The following is a 10,052-nucleotide window of genomic DNA, read 5'->3' on the forward strand; positions in this document are numbered from 1 at the left end:
TTTGCATTATGTCTTATGCCATTAACATGTATTATCCATATTCTATGTCCTTTTGATGTGTTACTATGGCCTTACTTACGTTATGTTACCTAGAATTAAGACCCTTTTTCACAATGTGATTTTTGTTATTACTGTACACTCATCCGCATCATTTTTGTTCCAGACTTTGATGTGCTACGTAATTATACCAAGTGAGGTATTACGCCATTATTAAGCGCTAAATTCGCACATGGATCGCACCACCAATGAAAATAAGTCTTTAAGACAGAAACGCAGGAATATAAAACAAACGAAATGGTGCACAAATAATTCCTTTCATGAACTAATATTTTTTCTCTGGGTCCTGTAGAAAAAAAAATACAAAGATAAAACACTACTCACTACATACCTTTTCCTTTGCTTACTATCCATTCTTTTTAGCAGCCTGCAGGAACTAAGAAATTTGCCATAAAATACTTAGGTTAAGGTCATTAACGACTATGTAGATATAAGAATGCTTATGATGTTTATTATGTTTTGCTGTGAGGATATTTATGAAATGAAACTAATATGCTGATACTATAAAGATTTTATGAAATAAATGATTAGTGTTGTATGAGCTGTATAATGATGGTACTATTTTATGATGTTATTTTACAATGTGTATGGATGTACAATATTTCAAAGTTCGTTTGTTTAATTCATTGTGGGTACTGATTAGGACTGATTTTGAGGAAAGTGATTAGGTATAATACACTTCTTACACTGTTATTTTTTTCTGATAGTCTGTACATGATAATATTTTTTTGTTCATATTTATGCATTTCATAGTTTAATATCTAATTGCACTTTACAGGTACAACAATCTGCGTTAGTCATGCTCATCATTGTATGGTTTACATTAATTCACTAATATAATACGCTTCTAGTAAATAAGGCTCTTTGCATGTCTATGCTATTTTGCCACTACTTTGGCTTAGCAATGTGCTCACAAATTTTCATCTGTATTATTTTGTCTTGACTAATGACACATGAGTATGGAAGCTTACAGTTCATATTTTGCAGCTACAAAGTGCTCTTTTCGCTCCTCTAATACTATCAATATCTCAGTAGACATGTTTACTCCCCAATTACTTATAATTTATGTGACAAATATTTATCCATGGATGAGCAACTATGCATTGTAGGCTTTAGCTTCTCACTCATGTATCTTATCTTTATGATCTGCTATGCATGATATGCCTCATGTTGCCATTTATTATCTGTAAGTTCAAACATCTTATTGAGTCTCCTTCAGGAATCCACTGTATACATTTTTATAATTATATACTAGATACTATATGATGTAATGCTTAAATACTTCAGTACAGACTTTGATCACAGACTGACTCATAGACTGCTGGCTTAGCTATAAACATTTTCCTTTATTTCCATGGTAAATTATTCAGTCTTTATGTAACTAGGAGTTTGCCAGCATGTTGTAGCAAGTACCATTACTTATAAATGTAATATTAGCAATTAATTATTTATAACACAGGAGTTGTCTGTTTTCATAATGGCATAGCTATGACTTTGACATAAGATATTCCAGACTGTCAGTTGCACCTTTTAGATCCTACTTCCAAATGTTAACCATTCCACTATAATCCTGTCCATCCACATGGTCATGGAACAATCAGATTTTGCACACACCTGCACAATGTGTGACAATACCAATAACATGTTATCGACGAGATTCTTCAGTAAACCATGAGCTGGAATGGTACATGCCATTGCATCCAGAATTGGACCTAAGAGACTTAAGTGTGTCATGTAGTCAAGCTATAATGGGACAATGGTTTGCCACAGACGTTGTTGCAGATGCTGTAGACAACAATACACAACCTCAGTCGACCTTGTGTAATGAACTTCGAGTAAAACGAGTTATTATAGTTACACTTCTGGTGATGTGGTACAGCTACTGTTGATCAACACTTAATGTGCAAAGTGCATGAAATCAGTCTCATCTTGAACCATGACTGACTTCTATCCTGATTTAGTAATTTTTCTATTCTCTTTACCTTATATCCTTTTTATGATATATTTTGCACTGTCATTTCAAAATAGGGTCATAGCCTTGTGTTGTTTATGAGCTATATGCCAGTCTACTTCCCACTGTGCAATATGTTTCAAAAATTATAGTGCATATGAGCACAGTTTGCAATTAATAATGTGTATATTACCTTATTTTTTTAATACTATGCACATGATATAATGCCACTATTTTGCAGCTTCCAGGTATAATTTTTCAATACTAAAATATTTTGTAAATTGTAGACGGTATTTTGACAATTTTAGTGCAATTGAGCACGATGGTCAGTTACTCTCTGTAAATTTTGACAATCACTCTTATGATTAGAACAACTGCATGCATAGACAAATAATTTTATATACTATTTTACTTCAATAACCTTTTTCTACTGCATATTAAGAATTTGTAGGTTTGTCATGGCTGCAAGCCATAACACACCAGCCAAATTCTTGTCAGGGTGGCCATACAATTGTGAAATAGGTACATATAAGGAAATCTGTAAATTTTAACGCATTATCCAAGAGCATAAGCGATATATTGAATACAAAAATATACATGTGAATGAACGTCGTGAGGCAGACATCGCTCAGGCAGAGTGTGTGTAACAAAGAGCTCATGTTAGGTCGAGCAGTAGTAGGCAATTGAAAATTCCTTGAAACCTCATGATTTGTCCTCTCAACCAGTCATTTATTTTAGTCTAATTTTGTCATAAATTTCTTTTCTTCCCAATTCTAGTCATCACCTTCTCATTAATTACGCGATCTACTAATCTTCAGTATTGTTCTGTAGTACCACATTTCAAACACTACTATTCTCTTCTTGTGTGAACTGCTTACCATCCATGTTTCTCTTCTGTACAAGGCTACACGTCAAACAAATATCTCAAGGAAAGACTTCCTAACATTTAAAGTGATGTAAGATGTCAACATACTTTGCTTTTTGCGAACAAATTTTCTTCCTATACTAGACTACATGTTATATTCTCTCTACTTCGACCATCAGTTATTTTACTGCACAAATAGAAAAATTTATCTAATACTTTTGGTATCTCCTTCCGTAATACGCTTCCATCAGTATCACCTGATTTAATTCGTCTACATTTCTTTATCAATGTTTTGCTTTTGTTGGCGTTCATTTATGTCCTCCTTTCAAGTTGCTGTCTATTGTGTTTAGCTGCACTTAGATGTCCTTTGCTGTCTCCGGCAGAATAATAATGTCATCAGCAAACCTCAAACTTTTTATTTCGTCTCCTAAACTATAATTCCTACTCCAATTTTTTCTTTCGTTTTCTCTGCTGCTTGTTCAATATACAGATTGAATATCAATGTGGATAGGCTACAAGGCTGTCTCACTCCCTTCTAGATTATATCTACATCATGCTCCGCAAGCAACCTAATGGTGTGTAGCGGAGGGTATATTCTGTACCACCATCTGTTCCACTCGCGAATAGTGCGTGGGGAGAATGATTGTCGGTAAGCCTCTATATTGGCTCTAATTTCTCGAATTTTGTCCTCGTGGTCAATACGCGAGATGTATGCGGAGGGAAGTATTATGTTGTCCAACTCCTCCTGAAAAGCACTGTTCCGAAATTTCAATAGTAAATTTCTCCTTGATGCACAACGCCTCTCTTGTAACGTCTATCAGAGTGGTTTGTTTAGCATCTCAGTAACGCTCTCTCACCAGGCAAACGATCCCTTAACGAATTGCGCCCTGTTCGTTGGATCTTCTCTATCCCCTCAATCAGTCCTTCATGACAGAGATCCCAGATAGATGAACAATACTCAAGAATTGGGTGAAAAAACGCCTTATAAGCCACTTCTTTCGTGGATCAGTTACATTTCCTTAAGATTATTCTGATGTATCTGATTCTGGTGTCTGCTTTTCTCACTATCTGTTTTATATGGTCATTCTACTTAAGGTCGCTCTGGATAGTTTCGCCTTGACTTTTTACGGCAGACTCTGTCTGCAGCTGATTGTCATCAATAGTGTAGCTGTACAGTAGTGGATTTCTTTTCCTATATATGCGCAATACGTTACATTTATTTACGTTCAGGATCAACTGCCAGATCCTGCACCATTCATCAATTCTCTGCAGGTCGTTCTACAAATTGTTATCATCTTCTGGCGTTGCTACTTTGGTATAAACTGCATCATCTGCGAATAGCCTTAAAGAGCATATGACGCTTCCTACTACATCATTTATGTACATTGTAAACAGCAACGGTCCTATCACACTTCCCTGTGGTATCCCGGACATTACCTTTACATCTGTCGACTTAGTTCCGTTAAGAGCGACGTGTTGAGTTCTATCTGCAAGAAAGTCTTGAATCCAATCGTAGGTCTGCTCCGATGCTCCGTAAGCTCGTATTTTTTTCATTAAATGGCAATGTGGGACGGTGTCAACTGCCTTACTGAAATCAAGGAACAGTGCGAGCTGATCATAGTATGAAGGCTTTCACGACCGGATGACATATCTTCTGGTAAACCTTCCGGGATGTAACGTCGTGGTCCATGAAACTCTTCAGCTCCTAACGTTTCGTCTAAAGCTGCGCTGGACATCTTCAGAGGGGTGTTTCTCCTCCGGTGAGTCTTGCCGACTGACGGGTCGGACGTCTGAGAGCGACTTATATATCGTAGAAAGTGGGCGTGGCCAGAGTTACATGTGATATGCAGAGATAAACTTTGTCAGAGATAAAACTTAACTATCGACCGTAATCTCGTCACGGATAAAACTGTCTAGCAATTCTGTAGTGCTACTGTCCAAATATCACTCAGTTTCATCAAGTGAAGTTTTCCGAAACAAAAATTTTATCTACGACGACGAACTATTACCCACGGCTTTGTAGAGAAGCAATTGAAATATATAAACATAGGGATAATTTTAATCGGAAAGAAGAAACCATGAAACTTAGTGATATTTGGACAGTAGCACTACAGAATTGCTACACAGTTTTAACCGTGACGAGATTACGATCGATAGTTAAGTTTTATCTCTGACAAAGATTATCTCTGCATATCATGTGTAACTCTGGCCACGCCCACTTTCTACGATATATAAGTCGCTCTCAGACGTCCGACCCGTCAGTCGGCAAGACTCACCGGAGGAGAAACACCCCTCTGAAGATGTCCAGCGCAGCTTTGGACGAAACGTTAGGAACTGAAGAGTTTCATGGACCACAACCTTACATCCCAGAAGGTTTACCAGAAGAGCGAGCTGAGTTTCGCAACATCTCTGTTTGCGGAATCCATGCTGATTTTTATAGATGAGATATTCATTTTCAAAAAAACGTCATAATTCTTGAGCATAAAACATTACAATTCCCTTTCATGCCCTTCGACGCTTACAGATACCTACTGATTTCTGTCTAAGTTGTAGATAATCTTTTGCTCCCTGTATTTTATCCCTGCAACCCTCAAAGGTTCGAAGAGTGTATTCCTTGTCAACATCATCAAAAACTTTTTTCTGAATCTACAGATGCTACTAACATACTTTCTCGGGTGGATGATAGTGTCAGCATTGCATCGCGCGTTCCTAAATTTCTTCTTAATCCAAACTGATCTACCCCAAGTGTCGGCTTCTACCAATTTCTCCATTATTTTGTAAATAATTCGTGTCATTATTTTGCAACCGCGAGTTATTACACTGACGGTCCGATAGCATTCACAGCTGTTAGGAGCTGACTTCGTTGAAAATGGAATTATTACATTCTTTTTCAAGTCTGAGGATATGTCGCCTATCTCACATATCTTGCACATCAGATGGAATAACTTAGTCGTAGTTGGCTCTCAGTAGAATCTAAATAATTCTGAGGCTTTGTTACTATTTCGGTGTTTCTGCAATCTGTCAAATTCTTCTCGCTGTATCATATTTCCCATCTCATCTTCACATACTTTCTCTTTTCTTTCCAACATTGTCCTCAAGTTTTTTTTCCTTATATAGACCCTCTACATATTTCTTCCAACTTTCTACTTTCCCTTCTCTACTTAGTATTTATGCAGTTGCTACTTTTTTCTTCAAAGGTTTCTCTGACTTTTTTATAGGCATACCTACCTCTGCTCTAGTTTCTCATGCTCCTACAGCTTTCCATTTGTCATCTAATAATTCCTGCTCAGCTATTCTACACATCCTATTAGTTTCATTTTTTAGATGTCTGTATTCTCTTTCGCATGCTTTATTTGCTGCATTTTTATAATCTGTCTTATCGTCCGTTAAATTCTATATTTCATCTGTTATACAGAGATTTTTACTAGGCCTTGCCTTTTTACCTATGTGATGCTCTGCTGCCTCTATTGTTTCATCTCTCAAGGATACCCATTCGCCTCTGTCTAAGCTACATCTCCATAGTATACTTCCTTCTAGGATTTCTAGTACCGCTCTCCACCATGAATTCTGTAAAGAAGGTGGCTTTCCAAAGGCTCTCAAAAATGGGTGCTTCTCACTACGACTTGTTCACTGAGTTAAACAGCATTAGGATATTTCTGATAGTATTTTAAACATAGCTGCACAACAACAACGGTTCCACGTAATAAAATTATAAACAGCCGACCAGTTGCAATGGATAAAGAATTCTTTACCTAGGTTTCAACAAATTTAAATTTGTCTTCTTCAGGAGGTGGCAATTTTACATTAGTATGGACTGATGTATCATCGCCGTTTTTACAAATGTCTGCATAGATCCATTTGTCAAAATTAAAATATAGCCCTAAAAATAGGGTTTGTCACCTAAATATAAATTAGTACATGGATGTTGCAGAGCTCACAACAGACTCTGATAATAAAAATTTTCCCTCTCCTTAATCAAATCCTCCAAACGTTTATCCATCTCGCCTCTATCAAGAAATTTCAGTTTTCAGGTCGGATCCAGAAGATTGAATCTGCTGTCAACCAGGCTTGGAGTGACTATCAAGCACACGATTTTCAACAAACTGCGTGCTTCAAAACATATAACTCTGAGATATGTTCAAACACATTTCAACGAAAGTGGTAAAGGAAAAGTGTTAAACTGTAGACAGAAACGTGAAATCATTATAATTACGAGCGAGATTATTGCTGCATGAAGATTAGAAATATAACATGAATAAGAAAATTAATCATAATTCCCACCATTTTAATTTCCTCCCACTGGTCCAGGTGGTTCCCACCAATTCTATATCACATGAGACTGGTATTGAGTTACGTCACAACCTTGGCTATAACTCACACAATGGTGTAAGGTGTATTGGTGGGAGCGGGGTTTGCCTGGATGAGCGTGATCAGTTGCTGGTGATTACCCAGGGGAAGAGGAGTGCGCGGTGACCCCGAATATAACCAGCCCAAGTGCATAACCAGACACCAGAAGCTCTTACCAGTTACCCTGAAATACGATAGTCATCTGCACTCGCTTCCCCAGTTTTTCTACTACTTATCAGTTACAGCATTATCTTATCACTGGACGTGTGGGTTGGCTACCCCCACCCCCTTTGCCTCTGGGCTCCCCCTCTGCCCCCACCCATCAACGTCGGATGAACCAGTCACCTCGCTGCAGTGGGGAATCTTATGTGCCTCAACGGTATACGTAGCCGACTGTAGGAGCAACCACGAAAGAGAATCAACGGAGACGCCAAACCAACCACTGGATTCTGAAGAGGAGCAATAGCCTCTTAGGTAGTTGCAGGCGCAACAGTCTGGATGATTGACTGTTCTGACCTTGAAACACCGCCTGGTTATGCCGGTACTGCAAATTTCTGAAAGCAAGGGGAGACTTGAGCCATTATTCCATTCAGTTCTCTGGGTGGGGCCTACTCAGGAGGATTTGTCATCAAGAAAAACAAAAGTAGTATGAAACTTTCTGCCAGATTAAGACTGTGTGCCGTTCGCGGGCAAGTGCTTTACCGACTAAGCTGTTCAAGCACGACTCACGACCCGTCCTCGCGGCTTTACTTCGGCCACACAGAAGTTCTCCGGCGAAACTTGCAAGACTACAACTCCCAGAAGGAAGGATACTGATGGAAATGTACACTACTGGCCATTAAAATTGCTACACCAAGAAGAAATGCCGATGATAAACGGGTATTCATTGGACAAATATATTATACTAGAACTGACTTACGATTACATTTTCACGCAATTTGGGTACATAGATCCTGAGAAATTAGTACCCAGAACAACCACCGCTGGCCATAATAACGGCCTTGATACGCCTGGGCATTGAGTCAAACAGAGCTTGGATGACGTGTACAGGTACAGCTGCCCATGCAGCTTCAACACGATTCAACAGTTCATTCATCAAGAGTAGTGACTGGCGTATTGTGACGAGCCAGTTGTTCGGCCACCATTGACCAGACGTTTTCAATTGGTGAGAGATCTGGAGAATGTGCTGGCCAGGGCAGCAGTCGCACATTTTCTGAATCCAGAAAGGCCCGTACAGGACCTGCAACATGCAGTCGTGCATTATCCTGCTGAAATGTAGGGATTCACAGGGCTCGAATGAAGGGTAGATCCACGGGTCGTAACACATCTGAAGTGTAACGTCCACTATTCAAAGTGCCGTCAATGCGAACAAGAGGTAACCGAGACGTGTAACCAGTGGCAGCCCATACCATCACACCGGGTGATACGCCAGTATGGCGATGACGAATACACGCTTCCAAGGTGCGTTCACCGCGATGTCGCCAAACACGGATGCGACCATCATGATGCGGTTTATCAAAGTGATACGCCAGGTCATACGCCGGGTCATACGCCGGGTGATACATCAGTATGGCGATGACGAATACACGCTTCCAATGTGCGTTCACCGCGATGTTGCCAAACACGGATGCGACCATCATGATGCGGCAAACAGAACCTGGATTCATCCGAAAAAATGACGTTTTGCCATTCGTGCACCCAGGTTCGTCGTTGAGTACACCATCGCAGGCGCTCCTGTCTGTGATGCAGCTTCAAGGTTAACCGCAGCCATGGTCTCCGAGCTGATAGTCCATGCTGCTGCAAACGAGGTCGAACTGTTCGTGCAGATAGTTGTTGTTTTACAAATGTCCCCATCATGGCGGCATGATCCGTTACAGCCATGCGGATAAGATGCCTATCATCTCGACTGCTAGTGATACGAGGCCGTTGTGATCCAGCACGGCGTTCCGTATTACCCTCCTGAACCCACCGATTCCGTACTCTGCTAACAGTCATTGGATCTCGACCAACGCGAACAGCAATGTCGCGATACGATAAATCGCAATCGCGATAGGCTACAAGCCGACCTTAATCAAAGTCGGAAACGTGATGGTACGCATTTCTCCTCCTTACACGAGGTATCACAACAACGTTTCACCAGGCAACGCCGGTCAACTGCTGTTTGTGTATGATAAATCGGTTGGAAACTTTTTTCATGTCAGCACTTTATAGGTATGACCACCGGCACCAACCTTATGTGAATGCTCTGAAAAGTTAATCATTTGCATATAACAGCATCTTCTTCCTGTCGGTTAAATTTCGCACCTGTAGCACGTCATCTTCGTGGTGTAGAAATTTTAATGGCCAGTAGTGTAGCTTAGCCACAGACGAATGGGTAGCCTTGAGAGATGAAATAATGGAGGCAGCAGAGCATCACATAGGTAAAAATGCAAGGCCTAGTAGAAATCTCTGGATAATAGATGAGATATAGAATTTAATTGATGACTGGACAGATTATAAAAATGCAGCAAATAAAGCAGGTGAAAGGGACTGCAGACATCTAAAAAATGAAACTGGCAGGAAGTGTAGAATGGGAGAATAGGAATAGTTAGGTAACACTGAGAAAAACAAGTGAAACAGAAGGTAAAATCGGTATTCGCTTCAGCGCTACTCAAAGGGAAATGGTCATTGCTCAGATTTTAGGTGATAAATTTAAAGCAGTAGAAAGTGAAGTGATTCAGCTTCTCCCTGAATGCAACAATGATTTAATGTTGTGTATACTGAAGGTTAGCTTCTTATAAGGGAAGACTACAACAATAGAGAAGTAATTTTATTTTTTCACCGATACGTGCA

At 39.7% G+C, this 10,052-nt stretch overlaps 1 long non-coding RNA gene across 1 annotated transcript in view; it reads left to right on the forward strand.

Annotated features, from left to right (window-relative positions):
* Nucleotides 1-571, forward strand: part of LOC126458566 (uncharacterized) — a 37,310-nt gene extending 36,739 nt beyond the window's left edge. Inside the window, exon 3 of the long non-coding RNA XR_007585662.1 lies at nucleotides 164-571. This is a non-coding gene — a long non-coding RNA (uncharacterized LOC126458566). The remainder of the gene's footprint in view (nucleotides 1-163) is intronic.
* The last annotated feature ends 9,481 nt before the right edge of the window (nucleotides 572-10,052 follow it).

This window comes from Schistocerca serialis, chromosome 1 (genome assembly GCF_023864345.2).
Source record: "Schistocerca serialis cubense isolate TAMUIC-IGC-003099 chromosome 1, iqSchSeri2.2, whole genome shotgun sequence".
Taxonomy (NCBI): Eukaryota; Metazoa; Arthropoda; class Insecta; order Orthoptera; family Acrididae; genus Schistocerca; species Schistocerca serialis.